General features: G+C 62.4%; 1 pseudogene; it reads right to left on the bottom strand.

Moving 5' to 3' along the window:
- Positions 1-873: 873 nt before the first annotated feature.
- The window catches only part of LOC137460691 (disks large-associated protein 1 pseudogene), a 38,352-nt pseudogene continuing 24,455 nt past the window's right edge, over positions 874-14,770 (bottom strand).

Here is a 14,770-nt window from a genome sequence, read left to right as displayed (position 1 = left end):
TCAGCCTCCAGCCAGTTCCTAACCCAGCTCAGAGAGCTGCTGCCCCTCTGCCCAGCCTGCCAAGGATGATTAACCCAAACTCCAAACAGCAATAATAAAAGGGAAACAAAACTGATGGTTGTTTTCCTGATTGGAACGAGGGGGTGAGGTGGCCCTGAGGTTCCTCAAAAGCTTTCAGGATCAAAGCAAGCAGCAAATGAGATGAGAGGGAGGAGAGAAGTTGCCTCCTGGTGCCGCTGAGGTTAATTGAGGTGGAGAGGCTGAGAGGCAGAGCTCTGACAGGAGCTCCCCACAGCCCTGCTGCCACCCAGGGCAGAGCCCACGCAGCAAGGCTTGAGGGGGCTCCCCAAGCTGGGAAAAGAGCTGCTCCCAGGGAATGCTGGGCTGGGGGAGGAGGGGAGGGAGGGGAAGGAAGAGGAAGGGGGGAAGAGAGAAAGGAAAAAAGGAAGGGAAGAAAGATAAAAAGAGAAAGAGAAGGAGAGGGGAGGGAGAGGGGAGAGCGAAGAAGAGTGAAGGGAGGGGAGAGCAAAGGAGAAAGAGAGTGAAGGAGAAGGAGGGAGAGAGGTGTGAAGGGAGAGGTGTAAAGGAGAGCAAAGGGAGAGGGGAGGGAGAAGGAGGAGGAGGGAGGAGGAGAAGGAGGAGGAGAAGGAGGAGGATGGAGAAGGAGAGGGAGGAGGAAGGAGAGAGAGGAGGAGGAGAAGGGAGAGGGAGGAGGAGGAGCAAAGAAGGGCAAAAGCAGCTGTGTGTTGGCTGTCAGCCCCATGCCCCTCTGCCCGGTGCTCCCCGGGCCAGCGGAGCCAGCAGCTGACCTCTCCCTCCCTCCGTCCCTCCCCGGCGGGGGGAGCGCCGGCAGCGCCGGGGCGGGAGCGGTACCTGGAGGTACTGACAGGAGCGCTCGGTCTCCGCCTTCACCAGCGCCTGCTCCATGTTGACGGCGGCCTTCTGGTACACCTCCCGGGCCCTGCTCACCGTCAGGGTGGAGGACCAGGAGCTCTTCTTCATCAGCTGGGCGTCCAGGCCGGCGGGCAGGTTGGCGCAGGTGGAGCACTTGACGTCGTTATTGCTTCGGGAGGACTTCACGCTCTGCTCGCTGATGGTGTTGTAGGCTTCCAGAAAGTACTGGGAGGAGGAGCGGTCGGGACACCTCCCCACGGTCATCACCCCGGGGCTGGGGCCGTGGTAGAGGCAGACCTCGTTGTCCAGGTTGTCGTCCGAGCTCCACCAGCCCGAGGCGTTGGCCCGGGGCTTGCCCTCCGCCGCCCTCCTCTCCTTGCTCTTGCTGCGCTTGCCGTGCCGCGGCCCCTGCGGCTCCTCGGGGCTGCCCTTGCCGCCGTTGACGCTGCCCTTGGAGGGCCCCTCCAGCGAGTGGGACTTAGTGAAGAGCTTCTGCACGGAGTGCACCAGGTGCCGGATGCGGCCCGGGCTGTCGCCACGCTGCTCCAGGGCGGTCCGCTTGTACTGCAGAGTGTGGTACCCGTCCCGGTTGAGGGGCAGCTGCCTCTCGAACTGGTCCAGGAGGTTGGCGGGGATGCGGTTGGACTTGGCGGCGGCCGCGGGGGCCACCAGGGCGCACTCGTCCTTGAGTTCGTGGTGGGAGCTGTAGTGCCGCCGGGGGAAGGTGCTGCTGGCCATCTGCTCGCTGTAGGGCACCACGCACTCCGCCTGGAAGGAGTTCCTCTGAGTGTAGTAGGGGTGGTCGGCGGGGTGGGGGTCCAGGGCGTTCAGCAGATATGGCTTCCTGTCGGGGGCGTGGGGCAGGCTGTCGCAGGACGCCTCGCAGCCCACCCCGTGGTGGTGGGGGTGGTGGGGGTGGCCGCGGCTGCCCGACAAGCCCTTCATGCTGGGGGGCAGGCGGGCTGCGAAGTCATCGAACAGGCACGGCCGTGCGACGGGCAGGGCTCGGGGGAAGGCCTGCGGGGAGGAGACACAAGGGAGGCTGTGAGGCACCTGAGCAGGGAGAGAAACCGGCCCCGGCGGGGGCCCGCGGCAGCCCTTGGTCCTGGCTGCCAAAGGAACACAACAGGCATCAAAACAGAGAGCCCTACGGCTGGGAAAGCCTCCAGATTGGGTGTTAGGAAGAAGTTCTACACAGAGAGAGTGATTGCCCCTTGGAATGGGCTGCCCGGGGAGGTGGTGGAGTCACTGTCATTGGAGGTGCTCAGGAGGAGACTTGCTGGGGTGCTTGGTGCCATGGGTTAGCTGTTTGGGTGGGTTGGATTGGTTGCTGGGTTGGACACGATGATCTTGAAGGTCTCTTCCAACCTGGTTTGGTTTATTCTAAATAAAGATCACTGAGACCGACCGGCAGCCAACCCCAGCCTGGCCACCAAGCCACGGCCCCGGCTGCCACGGCCACAGCGGTCCTGAGCCCCTCCGGGGATGGAGGCTCCAGCACCTCCCTGGGCAGCCTGGGCCAGTGCCTGGCCGCTCTTGCAGCACAGACATTGTTCCTCAAACCCAACCTACCCTTCCCCTGGGGCAAGTTCAGGATATTTCCTCTCCTATCTCTTGTTCCTTGGGAGCAGAGCCCAACCCCCTCCTCCCTCCAGCCTCCTCTCAGGGAGCTGCAGAGAGCAATGAGCTGTCCCTCAGCCTCCTCTCCTCCAGGCTCAACACCCCCAGAGCCCTCCTCAGCTCTGTTCTCCAAGCCCTTCCCCCAGCCTTGTTGCCCTTCTCCATTCTGAGGCAGATGATCTCTGAGGTCCCTTCCCAGTCAGAGCCACTCTGGAGCCCCATGGAGACTCCAACTCCTCCCTGCTCCTGCTGCAGCAGATGGCTTTGGCCCCAGGGCTGCAGCCATTCCCTGTGGCTTGTCTGAGAGGTTCCTCCACGCTGAGCAGCAGCAGCAGTCCAGGCTGCAGCCCTCCACAGGCTTCAGAGCAGGGGAGCAGAGGAGAAGGAGGTCTCCAATTATCTCCCTAACCCCTTTTGACACTTGGTGTGAATCACAGAATGAGAGGGGTGGGAAGGGACCTGGAGGTCATCCAGCCCACCCCCCCTGCCAGAGCAGGGTCACCCAGGGCAGGGCACACAGGGACACATCCAGCTGGGGTTGGAAGTTCTGCAGGGAAGGAGACTGCTCCAGGCCTCCAGCAGCCTCACCCCAAACAACTTTCTCCTCCTGCTCAGCTGCCACCTCCTGGCTTCCACTCTGTGCCCCTTGCTCCTTGGCCTGGCCCTGGGCACTACTGAAAAGGGACAGGGACCTTCACCTTGGCACCCACCCTCCAGGTTCCCAGAGCCACAGAGTGGGTTGGGTTGGAAGGAACCTTCAAGACCATCCAGCTCCAACCCCCTGCCATGCCCAGGGACCCCTCCCACCAGCCCAGGCTGCTCAGGGCCTCATCCAGCCTGGCTGAGCACCTCCAGGGAGGAGGCAGCCACAGCCTCCCTGGGCAGCCTGTGCCAGAGTCTCCCCAGCCTACAGATCCTCCTCATCCTGCAGGTGGGGAAGGCTGAAATGCAGCACCCCCAGCTGTGTGTGAGGAACACCTTCCATGGTGGCCACCTGACAGCTTTGTGGGTGCCATGGACAGTGGCACTGAGTGCACCCTCAGCAGGTTTGCTGATGACACCAAGCTGTGTGGTGCAGCAGACAGCTGGAGGGAAGGGATCCATCCAGAGGGACCTGGACAGGCTGGAGAGGTGGGCACAAGCCAACCTCAGGAGGTTCAACAAGACCAAGGGCAGGGTCCTGCAGCTGGGTGCAGGCAATCCCAGGCACAAATCCAGGCTGGGCAGGGACTGGCTGGAAAGCAGCCCTGAGGAGAGAGCCTTGGGGGTGCTGGGGGAGGAGAAGCTCACCAGGAGCTCTCAGTGTGCACTTGCAGCCCACAAAGCCAACGAGATCCTGGGCTGCAGCAGGAGAAGTGTGGCCAGCAGGGCAAGGGAGGTGATTCTCCCCCTCTGCTCAGCTCTGGGGAGACCCCACCTGGAGTACTGCCTCCAGTTCTGGAGCCCCTAGGACAAGAGGGATCTGGAGGTGCTGGAAGGTGTCCAGAGCAGGGCCAGGAGGATGAGCAGAGGGCTGGAGCACCTCTCCTGTGAGGACAGACTGAAGGAGTTGGGGCTGTTCAGTCTGCAGAAGAGAAGGCTCCCAGGTGACCTCACTGTGGCCTTCCAGGATCTGAAGGGGGCTACAGGAAGGCTGGGGAGGGACTGCTCAGGATCTCAGGGAGTGATAGGACTAGGGGGAATGGAATGAAGCTGGAGGTGGGGAGATTGAGGCTAGAGGGGAGGAGGAAGTTCTTGCCCATGAGAGTGGTGAAGCCCTGGAATGGGTTGTGCAGGGAGGTGGTTGGGGCCCTGTCCCTGGAGGTGTTTAAGGCCAGGCTGGATGAGGCTGTGGCCAGGCTGATCTAGTGTGGGGTGTCCCTGCCCATGGCAGTGGGGTTGGAGCTGGCTGATCCTTGTGGTCCCTTCCAACCCTGACTGGTGCTATGATGACACTACGATGATGCCAGGCAGCAGAGGACTCCAGGGCACGTTATGCCATGGGCTCCTCACACACTCACCACCTCCTGGGCTCTCTGGGAGAAGAAAAAGGTTGCCTGGAAGCAGCAGAGCCCTCCCCCAGCTCCCACCCAGACACAGGGCAGATTTGCCCTCACTGGAGGACAAAAGGGTTCACTGCTTCTTTCTGCACCAGCCCTCACCCCACTGCTGTGCAGTCCCTGCAGCAGCTTCCTGGGGCTCCTGCCACAGCCCCAAGCCTTACTCAGAGACCTGGACCTGCTTTAGCAGGAACAGGCCTTGGATCTCCCTGGCTGCAGCTCTTCCAAGTACACTGTGATCCTTTCAGCCCTAGCAGGAACGTTTGCCACAGCCCCCCAGAAGCAGCAGGGTCTCCATGCCTGCAGATGCTCAGCCCTCCTGGCTTCCCCCTGTGAGCTCTGCCTGAGCGCTGCCCCCCTGCAGCAATCTGTTCCCAGCCCCAGAAGCTGATGGAAAGAGAGAGAAAAGCAAAGGCTCTGCATGGAAGCATTCCCACAGAGAGCTTTGGGCTGGAAGGGCCTTTAAAACCCCCCTGGACCACCCCACCCTGCAGTGGCCAGGCACTGGCACAGGTTGCCCAGGGAGGTGGTGGAGCCCCCAGCCCTGGAGGTGTCCCAAACCCTGTGGCCATGGCACTTGGGGCCATGGTTTGGTGGCCATGGGGGGGTTGGGTTCAGAGTCTCACAGAATCACCAAGGTTGGAAGAGACCTCAAAGATCATCCAGTCCAACCTGGCACCACAGACCTCATGACCAGACCATGGCACCAAGTGCCACATCCAATCCCCTCCTGAACACCTCCAGGGATGGGGACTCCACCACCTCCCTGGGCAGCACATCCCCAGGGCCAATCTCTCTTGCTGGGAAGAACTTTCTCCTCCCCTCCAGCCTGAACCACCTTGAGTCCTGTGTCCAGCTCTGGGCTCCTCAGGTCAGGAAAGAGGTTGAGCTGCTGGAAGGTGTCCAGAGAAGGGCAAGAAAGCTGGGGAGGGGTCTGGAGCACAGCCCTGGGAGGAGAGGCTGAGGGAGCTGGGGTTGATTAGCCTGCAGAAGAGGAGGCTCAGGGGAGACCTTCTTGCTCTCTGCAACTCCCTGCAGGGAGGTTGGAGCCAGGTGGGGGTTGGGCTCTTGTCCCAGGCCCCCAGCAGCAGAACAAGAGGACACAGTCTCAAGCTGTGCCAGGGGAGGTTGAGGCCTCCCGGGGCGGCCACGTCTCGAGCTGGCTGTGACTGCAACTCCTTGGGGGAAGGAGCTTCTGGGTGAAGCATGAGGAGACAGAATGTACACAGCCTGCAGAACATCATCTGATGCTGGAGGAGCTGGAGCCAGGCAGGGCTGGCTCAGTGACACCCACAGGAACAGTCCCCCCCCCGCCAGCAGCACGCTCCCGCCGCGGCAGACCGCGGGCAGCAGATGGAGAGCTCAGGCTCCCTGCCAGGCCGGAGCAGCACCCAGGCACACGGCTGATGAAAGCTGCCCCAGCTCTGGGGCACTGGAGGGGGATAAACCCCGGTGAATCAACCCCAAACACCCCCCAAAACCAACCAATGTTTCTACTCCAAGCAGCCTCCTGCGCTCGGGGAGGAAGGGGAGGCGCTGAGGCAGCCTCCGGGGAAGAGCTTCTGCAGCAGGCAGGATCCACAGAGCCCCAGCAGGGAGGGCTGGGAAGGGACCTCCTGAGCACCCCCAGCCCAAGCCCTGCTCCAGCAGGGCCTCCCCAGCACCACAGTGCCCAGGAGGGGTTGGCAGCTCTCCACACCAGCAGGCTCCACAACCTCTCTGCTCCAGGGAGGAAGGGGAGGCTCTCAGGTAGCTTCCCTGCAAGAGTTCTGGCTGCCATCTGCAGCAGGCAGGGCTGGAGGCAGGCTCCAGGAGCAGCCTTCCCTGTGAGCTGGGAAGCAGCCCTCTGAGAGCATGCCCTGAGGTGTGCAGCAGCAAAGCCTTGCCTGCTGCTGAGGGAAGGTGGCTGACAGCTCTGCAAGCTCCCTGCAGCCAGCTGACACTGCTGGGGGGCCTGAGGCTGCCACACTTCACACAGCCTCTGTGGCCTCAGGCTCTGCAGCCTGCTCCCCAGCACCTCCCCAGGCAGGAGAGCTCCAGGAAGGAGATGCACTGCCCAGACCCCCAGAACCACAGAGGGGTAGGGCTGGGAAGGGACCCTCCTGAGCTGCCCCAGCCAAAGCCCTGCTCCAGCAGGGCCCCCCCAGCACCCTGCCCAGCAGCACAGTGCCCAGGGGGGGTTGGAAGCTCTCCACACCAGCAGACTCCACAACCTCTCTGGGCAGCCTGCTCCAGGCCTCCAGCAGCCTCCCCCCAAACCACTTTCTCCTCCTGCTCAGCTGCCACCTCCTGCCTGCCAGGCTCTGCCCCTTGCCCCTTGGCCTGGCCCTGGGCACCACTCAGCAGAGCCTGGCCCCAGCCTCTTGCCCCCCACAGCTCCTTCAGCTCTTGCTGAGCATTGCTCAGCTCCCCTCTGGGGCTGCTCTGCTGCAGGCTCTCAGCCCCAGGGCTCTCAGCCTTTGCTGCTGCCAGAGCTGCTCCAGGCCCCTCAGCAGCTCTGCAGCTTCCCCTGGGCTCTCTCCAGCAGCTCCCTGTCCCTCTGGGCCTGGGGAGCCCAGAGCTGGCCCCAGCAGTGCAGCTGTGGCCTCAGCAGGGCAGAGCAGAGGGACAGGAGAGCCTCCCTTGCCCTGTTGGCCACACTCTTCCTCATGCCCCCCAGGTCACCTTCATCCTCCTTGGCCACTGGGACACCTTGCTGGCTCCTGGGGCCCTGGTTGTCCCCCAGCTCCTGCAGGAACCTTTCCAAGTCACATCTCTTTGGATTGCACCCTGGAAACATTCTCTGGATCATCCACACACCAGAAACTAAAGGCTGAGGACTTAGCAGGTGCAGGAACCAAAGTCTGCTGGCAAGCCTCCACATCCCTCATGTTTGTTCCCACACAGGGCTCTGAGTCACTGCCTGCACGAGGAAACATTGGAGTGGAGCTCACTACCAGCCTGGGCACCCAAAAATGGGCAGGGGCAAAGCAGCTCTCAGCAGGAGGCTGTTGGGAGAGCCTGGGCAGCATGGTTTGGAACCCCTGACCTCCTGCACTCCTCTTCCTGACAGCTCTTGGCCGTGCTCACGACCTCCAGAGGTCCCCTTCCAACCCCTGTGGTGCTGGGCAGGCCATTTGCTCAGCACAGCAGAGCTCTGGAACCACAGAATGCTTTGGGAAGGAAGGGACCTTGGAAGGACACCTGCTGCAAACTCCCCTGCAGCCAGCAGGGACAGCCCCAGCCAGGGCAGGCTGCCCACAGCCCCAGGCAGCCTGACCTGCAGTGGCTTTAGAGAGTTACAGCTAGAGAATCAACCAGGCTGGAAAAGAGCTCAGAGCTCATCCAGGCCAACCTCTCCCCCAGCACCATCTGATCAACTCAGCCATGGCACCAAGGGCCTCAGCCAGGCTCCTCCTGAACACCTCCAGGGATGGGGACTCCACCACCTCCCTGGGCAGCACATCCCAAGGGCCAATCTCTCTGGCTGGCAAGAACTTTCTCCTCACCTCCAGCCTAAACCTCCCCTGGCACAGCTTGAGACTGTGTCCTCTTGTTCTGCTGCTGGGGGCCTGGGAGAAGAGCCCAACCCCCACCTGGCTCCAACCTCCCTGCAGGGAGTTGCAGAGAGCAAGAAGGTCTCCCCTGAGCCTCCTCTTCTCCAGGCTAAGCAACCCCAGCTCCCTCAGCCTCTCCTCACAGGGCTGTGCTCCAGACCCCTCCCCAGCTTTCTTGCCCTTCTCTGGACACCTTCCAGCAGCTCAACCTCTTTCCTAAGCTGAGGAGCCCAGAGCTGGACACAGGACTCAAGGTGTGGCCTGAGCAGTGCTGAGCACAGGGCACAAGGACTTCCCTGCTCCTGCTGGCCACACTCTTCCTGCTGCAGGCCAGGATGCCCTTGGCCTTCTTGGCCCCCTGGGCACACTGCTGCCTCATGTTCAGCTGCTCTCCACCACTGCCCCCAGGTCCCTCTCTGCCTGGCTGCTCTCAGCCACTCTGCCCCCAGCCTGTAGCTCTGCCTGGGGTTGCTGTGGCCAAAGTGCAGCCCCTGGCACTTGGATGTGTTCAATCTCCTGCCCTTGGCCTCTGCCCCTCTGCCCAGCCTGGCAAGGTCCCTCTGCAGAGCTCTCCTGCCCTCTAACAGCTCAACTCCTGCCCCCAGCTTGCTGTCAGCTGCACATTTGCTGATGGACTCCATCCCCTCCTCCAGATCATCAATGAAGATATTGAGCAGGCTGGGGCCCAGCACTGCTCCCTGGGGCACAGCACTGGTGCCTGGCTGCCAGCTGGCTGTGGCACCATTCACCACCACTCTCTGGGCTCAGCCTCCAGCCAGTTCCTAACCCAGCTCAGAGAGCTGCTGTCCCAGCCAGGGGCTGACAGCTTGGCCAGGAGGTTGCTGTGGGGATGGTGGCAAAGGACTTGCTGCAGTCCAGGCAGACTCCATCCCCAGCCCTGGTGCTGGGCAGGACACCTGAGGAGCTGGTTTCCAGCTTCTCAGAGCCATTCCTCTGCTCTACAGAACCATTTGGAACTAAAGGAGGAAGATTCAGGCTGGAGGGAGGGAGGGAAGGACTTGTTTGCAGGCAGGCTGGGCAGAGCCTTGCCCAGGAGGTGGAAGCTGCCCCAGCCCTGGAGCCCTTCCAGAGCAGGCTGCAGAAGGCTTGGAGCAAGCTGCTTGCAGATGGCCCTGCTGACATCTGAGAGGGCTTTGGCCTGGCTGACATCTCAAGGTCCCTTCTCACCCAGACCTCTCCAGGAAGCCAGGATGCTCTGAGAGAGATGCTCAAGGCAAGCCTCCAATCTCAAGCCAACAGTGACCTCCAGTGAGAGCTCAGCAGAAATGAAGCCCTGGGGAGGAGCTCCAGGCAGGAAACTGCTTCAGCACATTGGCCAAGCTCCACCTGCCAGCAGGAGCCTGCCTAGGGACCAGACCTGGGAGGACTTCATCCCCAGGGCTCCAGGTGCCCATGGCCAGCCAGGAGCTGCAGCTTTGCCTTTTCTTGGCCATTTTCTCCCTCTCAGTGGAGTTTTCATCCTCCTCTTTGACCTCCAGAGCACTCCAGGGTAGGATCTGCTCCCTGCTGTGGCCTCAGGGGGTCCCTTTTCCCCTCTCACACAACCTCTCCAGCAGCTCCTTTGCCACCTTGCTGCAGTGGCAGCCTGGGGGTGAAGCCCTGAGGGTCTCCCCCAGAGGAGCTGGGAGCTGGGGTTGCTTAGCCTGGAGAAGAGGAGGCTCAGGGGAGACCTTCTTGCTCTCTGCAACTCCCTGAAGGGAGGTTGGAGCCAGGTGGGGGTTGGGCTCTTCTCCCAGGCCCCCAGCAGCAGAACAAGAGGCCACAGTCTCAAGCTGTGCCAGGGGAGGTTGAGGCTGGAGGGGAGGAGGAAGTTCTACCCAGAGGGAGTGAGTGCCCTTTGCCATGGGCTGCCTGGAGCTGGAGCCTCCCTGGGCAGCACATCCCAGTGGCCAACCTCTCCACAGGGAGAGCTAAGCTCTGTGCACTGCTCCTGCCCTGGGCCTGCTGGGTTCCCCCTGTGGTGCTGCCCAGCTGCTGGCAGTGGCTGCATGGCCAGCTCTGAGCCCAGCCCTCCCTGTGCTGTGTGCCTGCAGCAGAGGGGCTGTGGAAGGGGCCCAGCCAGCTCCCCCTCTGCTCTCCCTCTGCTGCTGGCCAGAGCTCCAGGGCAGAGGATGCCCAGAAGCCTTCACCCCCAGCCCCTGCTGCTCTCCTCCTGATTGCTCTCAGGGTTTCCTCTTCCCTCCACCTGGTTCCTCTCTTCTGCCCTGCCTCTGGCAGCATCTCTCAGCAGCTCCTTCTCCACAGCCCAAACATTGGATGGCTTCTTCAAGGTCACCCCTCAGCAGGGCTGGGAGCAGACTCTTGGATCCCTACCACGTTGGCATCCAGGCTGAGGTGCCTCTGCCAGTCTTGCAAGAGGATTAGAAGGGGTGGGGGAAGGGGGGTGGGGGAGGGGGGGAATCATTTATTTAGCTGGCAGAATCTTTGCAGCCCAAAGCTGATCTGGGTGGGCAGAGGCTGGGTGCTCCTTTTGGTGTCTGCAGCTCCAGGGAGCTCCTCCTCTGGAGCCACAGCACCATGGAGCCTCACACCAGGGAATGGTTTCAGTCGGGAAAGGCCTCCAAGATCTGATGGAGAGGGGCAGGAAGATGATCAGGGGGTTGGAACTCCTCTGCTGAGGGAGCTGGGGGTGTTCAGCCTGGAGAGGAGAAGGCTCCAGGGAGACCTCAGAGCAGCCTCCCAGTAGCTGAAGGGGCTACAAGCAGGCTGCAGAGGGACTGCTCCCAAAGGCCTGCAGGGACAGCCCCAGGGGCAAGGGTTTGAAATGAGAGCAGAGAGGTTGAGATTGGATGTGAGGAACTTGTTCCTCCTCTGCCCCAGGAGGCTGCTGGAACCCTGCAGCAGGCTGCCCAGGGAGGTGCTTGAGGCTCCAGCCCTGGAGATGCTCCAGGGGAGGCTGGAGAGGGCTCTGAGCAGCCTGATCCGGTGGAGAATGTCCCTGCTGAGGGCAGGGGGTTGGACTGGGTGAGCTCTGGAGCTCCCTTCCCAGCCAAACCACTCAAGGATTCTGTCATTGGGTCCAACACCAACCCAAGCCCACCATGGCCACCAAACCATGGCCCCAAGAGCCATGGCCACACACACTGTGACCCCCTCCAGGGATGGAGACTCCACCACCTCCCTGGGCAGCACATCCCAAGGGCAATTACTCTTTCTATGAAGAACTTCTTCCTCACCTCCAGCCTGAACTTCCCCTGGCACAGCTTGAGACTGTGTCCTCTTGTTCTGCTGCTGGCTGCCTGGGAGAAGAGCCCAACCCCCACCTGGCTCCAACCTCCCTGCAGGGAGTTGCAGAGAGCAAGAAGGTCTCCCCTGAGCCTCCTCCTCTCCAGGCTAAGCAACCCCAGCTCCCTCAGCCTCTCCTCCCAGGGCTGTGCTCCAGACCCCTCCCCAGCTTTCTTGCCCTTCTCTGGACACCTTCCAGCAGCTCAACCTCTTTCCTAAGCTGAGGAGCCCAGAGCTGGACACAGGACTCAAGGTGTGGCCTGAGCAGTGCTGAGCACAGGGCAGAAGGACTTCCCTGCTCCTGCTGGCCACACTCTTCCTGCTGCAGGCCAGGATGCCCTTGGCCTTCTTGGCCCCCTGGGCACCCTGCTGCCCACCTGGCACTCAGCTCCTGATGCCAACCAGGAGCCTCCCTCCCCACCCTGCTCTGGGTTCAGGACTGGGAGGTCGCTGAGCTGCACAGCTTGGGGAGACCTTGGGACTGCTTCCAGTGCCTGAAGGAGAGAGGAGAGAGGCCAGAGGAGGGCACAGAGATGCTCCTTGGGCTGGAGCAGCGCTGCTGGAGGCCAGGCTGAGGCAGCTGGGGGTGCTCAGCCTGCAGGGCTCCGAGGAGCTACTGAGAGGTCTCAGCTTGGCCTCTGAGCTGCCGCTGTGGGAGGGCAAAGCTCAGCCACAGGCTTCAGAATGATCAAGCAGGGCAGCTCCTGGGTGGAAGCCTCCTGCCCCTGGGCCTGCAGAGCTGCAGCAGCCATGCCAAGCTCTCCCCTCACTTGCAGGCTGCTCAGCCAGAGGCAGCTCCCAGGACTGAGAGCAGCAGCCTGGAGAGAGCCTGACCTGGAGAGGAGCACCGAGCCCAGCGCCTGCCCCCCGGGCAGCCTCATTAGCTGCTTGCTCCTCTTGCCCTGGCAGCAGAGAGCTGGGTTAGAGTCTTCAGAGGCAGCCTGGAGAAGCCCCAGGGGATGGACAGCCCTCTGTAATCAGAGGAGACAGCAGCTCTGCTCCCCAGCCCCCTCCCCAGGCTGTGCCAGGGCTCTCATCTCAGCGATTTGCTTTGGCATCACTAAGGATTTGCTCTCCTGGGGGGGCAGGGGGGGAAGGGTTCCTGCTGCTCTGCTGAGCTACAAAGCCACAGCACCCCAGAAGCAGGGAGCTGATGGCCTGGGAAAGAGGGCTGGCAGACCATCCACACCCAGCACTGGCAGGTCACCCCCGAGCCATGGCCCTCAGCACCACCTCCCCAGAGCTCTGAAGCCCCTCTGGGGATGGGGACTCCCCCACTGCAGCCTGGGCAGCCTGGGCCAGGCCTGGACAACCCTGGGGGGGGAAAGAAATTGGTCCTCATAGCCAGCCCAAAGCTGCTCTGGGGCAACTTGAGGCCCCCTCCTGTGTGGAGCTGAAGCAAAGCTGACTTGGGGTGCAAGGGCTTTGGCTGAAACCCTCCAACAGAGTCTCACAGCATCACCAAGGTGGGAAGAGACCCCAGAGATCACCAAGTCCAAGCTGGCACCACAGACCTCATGACCAGACCATGGCTCCAAGTGCCACATCCAATCCCCTCCTGCACACCTCCAGGGATGGGGACTCCACCACCTCCCTGGGCAGCACATCCCCAGGGCCAATCTCTCTCTCTGGGAAGAACTTTCTCCTCACCTCCAGCCTAAACCTCCCCTGGCACAGCTTGAGACTGTGTCCTCTTGTTCTGCTGCTGGGGGCCTGGAAGAAGAGCCCAACCCCCACCTGGCTCCAACCTCCCTGCAGGCAGTTGCAGAGAGCAAGAAGGTCTCCCCTGAGCCTCCTCTTCTGCAGGCTAAGCAACCCCAGCTCCCTCAGCCTCTCCTCCCAGGGCTGTGCTCCAGACCCCTCCCCAGCTTTCTTGCCCTTCTCTGGACACCTTCCAGCAGCTCAACCTCTTTCCTAAGCTGAGGAGCCCAGAGCTGGACACAGGACTCAAGGTGTGGCCTGAGCAGTGCTGAGCACAGGGCAGAAGGACTTCCCTGCTCCTGCTGGCCACACTCTTCCTGCTGCAGGCCAGGATGCCCTTGGCCTTCTTGGCCCCCTGGGCACACTGCTGCCTCATGTTCAGCTGCTGTCCACCACTCCCCCCAGGTCCCTCTCTGCCTGGCTGCTCTCAGCCACTCTGCCCCCAGCCTGTAGCACTGCCTGGGGTTGTTGTGGCCAATGTGCAGCCCCTGGCACTTGGATGTGTTCAATCTCCTGCCCTTGGCCTCTGCCCCTCTGCCCAGCCTGGCAAGGTCCCTCTGCAGAGCTCTCCTGCCCTCTCACTGACCAACATCAGTCGCCTTCCCACCTCCCACAGGCAGGAGAGAGGATCCCCAGCAGGCAGAGCAGGAGGGCAGCCTCACCTCTGTCAGTCAGGGCTCCATCTGCAGCTGCTTTCAGGAGAGATGCTCTGGGGCGCTCCTGAGTCCCGCGGTCAGCTCCCAGCGCTGCTTCCTGACGGGGCTGCAACACAACCCAAGGGCAGCACTGAAACCACAGCCCCAGCACGGGGGCAAAGCCCTCAGCCACAGCCTCACAGGGGGCACTGGGCTGCAGGGGACCCCCCAGAGGGGCACCCAGGCCAAGCCCCTGCAGGCACAGGGACAGCTCCAGCCAGAGCAGGCTGCCCAGGGACACAGCCAGGCAGAGCCTGGGTGGCTGCAGGGATGGAGCCTCAACCCCTCCCTGGGCAGCCTGTGCCAGTGCCTCCCCAGCCTCCCTCTGCAGAGGCAGTGCAGGGGGAGGGAGGGGATCCTGCCCCCCTCTGCTGAGAGCCTGGAGGCAGCGCTGCAGCCAAGCATGAGGCCCCCAGCCCCAGGAGCACAGAGGGTGAGGGGGTGCAAGGGACCCCCAGAGGGCAAGGAGCTGTTGGGAGGAGTGCAGGGGAGGCAGGGGTGCAGGGGAGGCAGTGGAGGGGTGCAGGGAGGCAGTGGAGGGGTGCAGGGGAGGGGTGCAGGGGAGGTGTGCAGGGAAGCAGTGGAGGGGTGCAGGGGAGGGGTGCAGGGGAGGCAGTGGAGGGGTGCAGGGGGCTGAGGAGCCTCCCCTCTGGGGATGGGCTGGGAGAGTTGGGGCTGTACAGCCTGGAGAAGAGAAGGCTCCAGGGAGGCTCATTGTGGAGATGGGAGGGGAGACTCTGGCTGCCCAGGGAGGCTGTGGCTGTCCCCTCCCTGGAGGTGTTTAAGACCAGGCTGGGGAGGCTGAGCTCTGTGCTTTTCCCCCTCCCCAGCTCCCCAGCACCACTCCCAGAGCCTGCCAGGCCTGCCTTTGCTGCCTGCTCTATATTTGAGCTCCATGACTCATCTCACTATTCCCAGGGCTCTTTCTCAGCCTTTAAAGGTCTAGCCTATTTTTTTCCTGCTCTCTGCTGGGTTTTTTTTCCTCTCTCTCTCTCTCTTCCCCCCCTTCCATGTGAAGGATTTGTAAGCAGCAGCCAGG

This window comes from Melanerpes formicivorus, unplaced genomic scaffold (genome assembly GCF_026170545.1).
Source record: "Melanerpes formicivorus ecotype bairdi unplaced genomic scaffold, bMelFor1.0.p_v2 SCAF_711, whole genome shotgun sequence".
NCBI lineage: Eukaryota > Metazoa > Chordata > Aves > Piciformes > Picidae > Melanerpes > Melanerpes formicivorus.
Note: the sequence above shows the minus strand (reverse complement) of the source record. Positions and strands in the feature narration are given on the sequence as shown.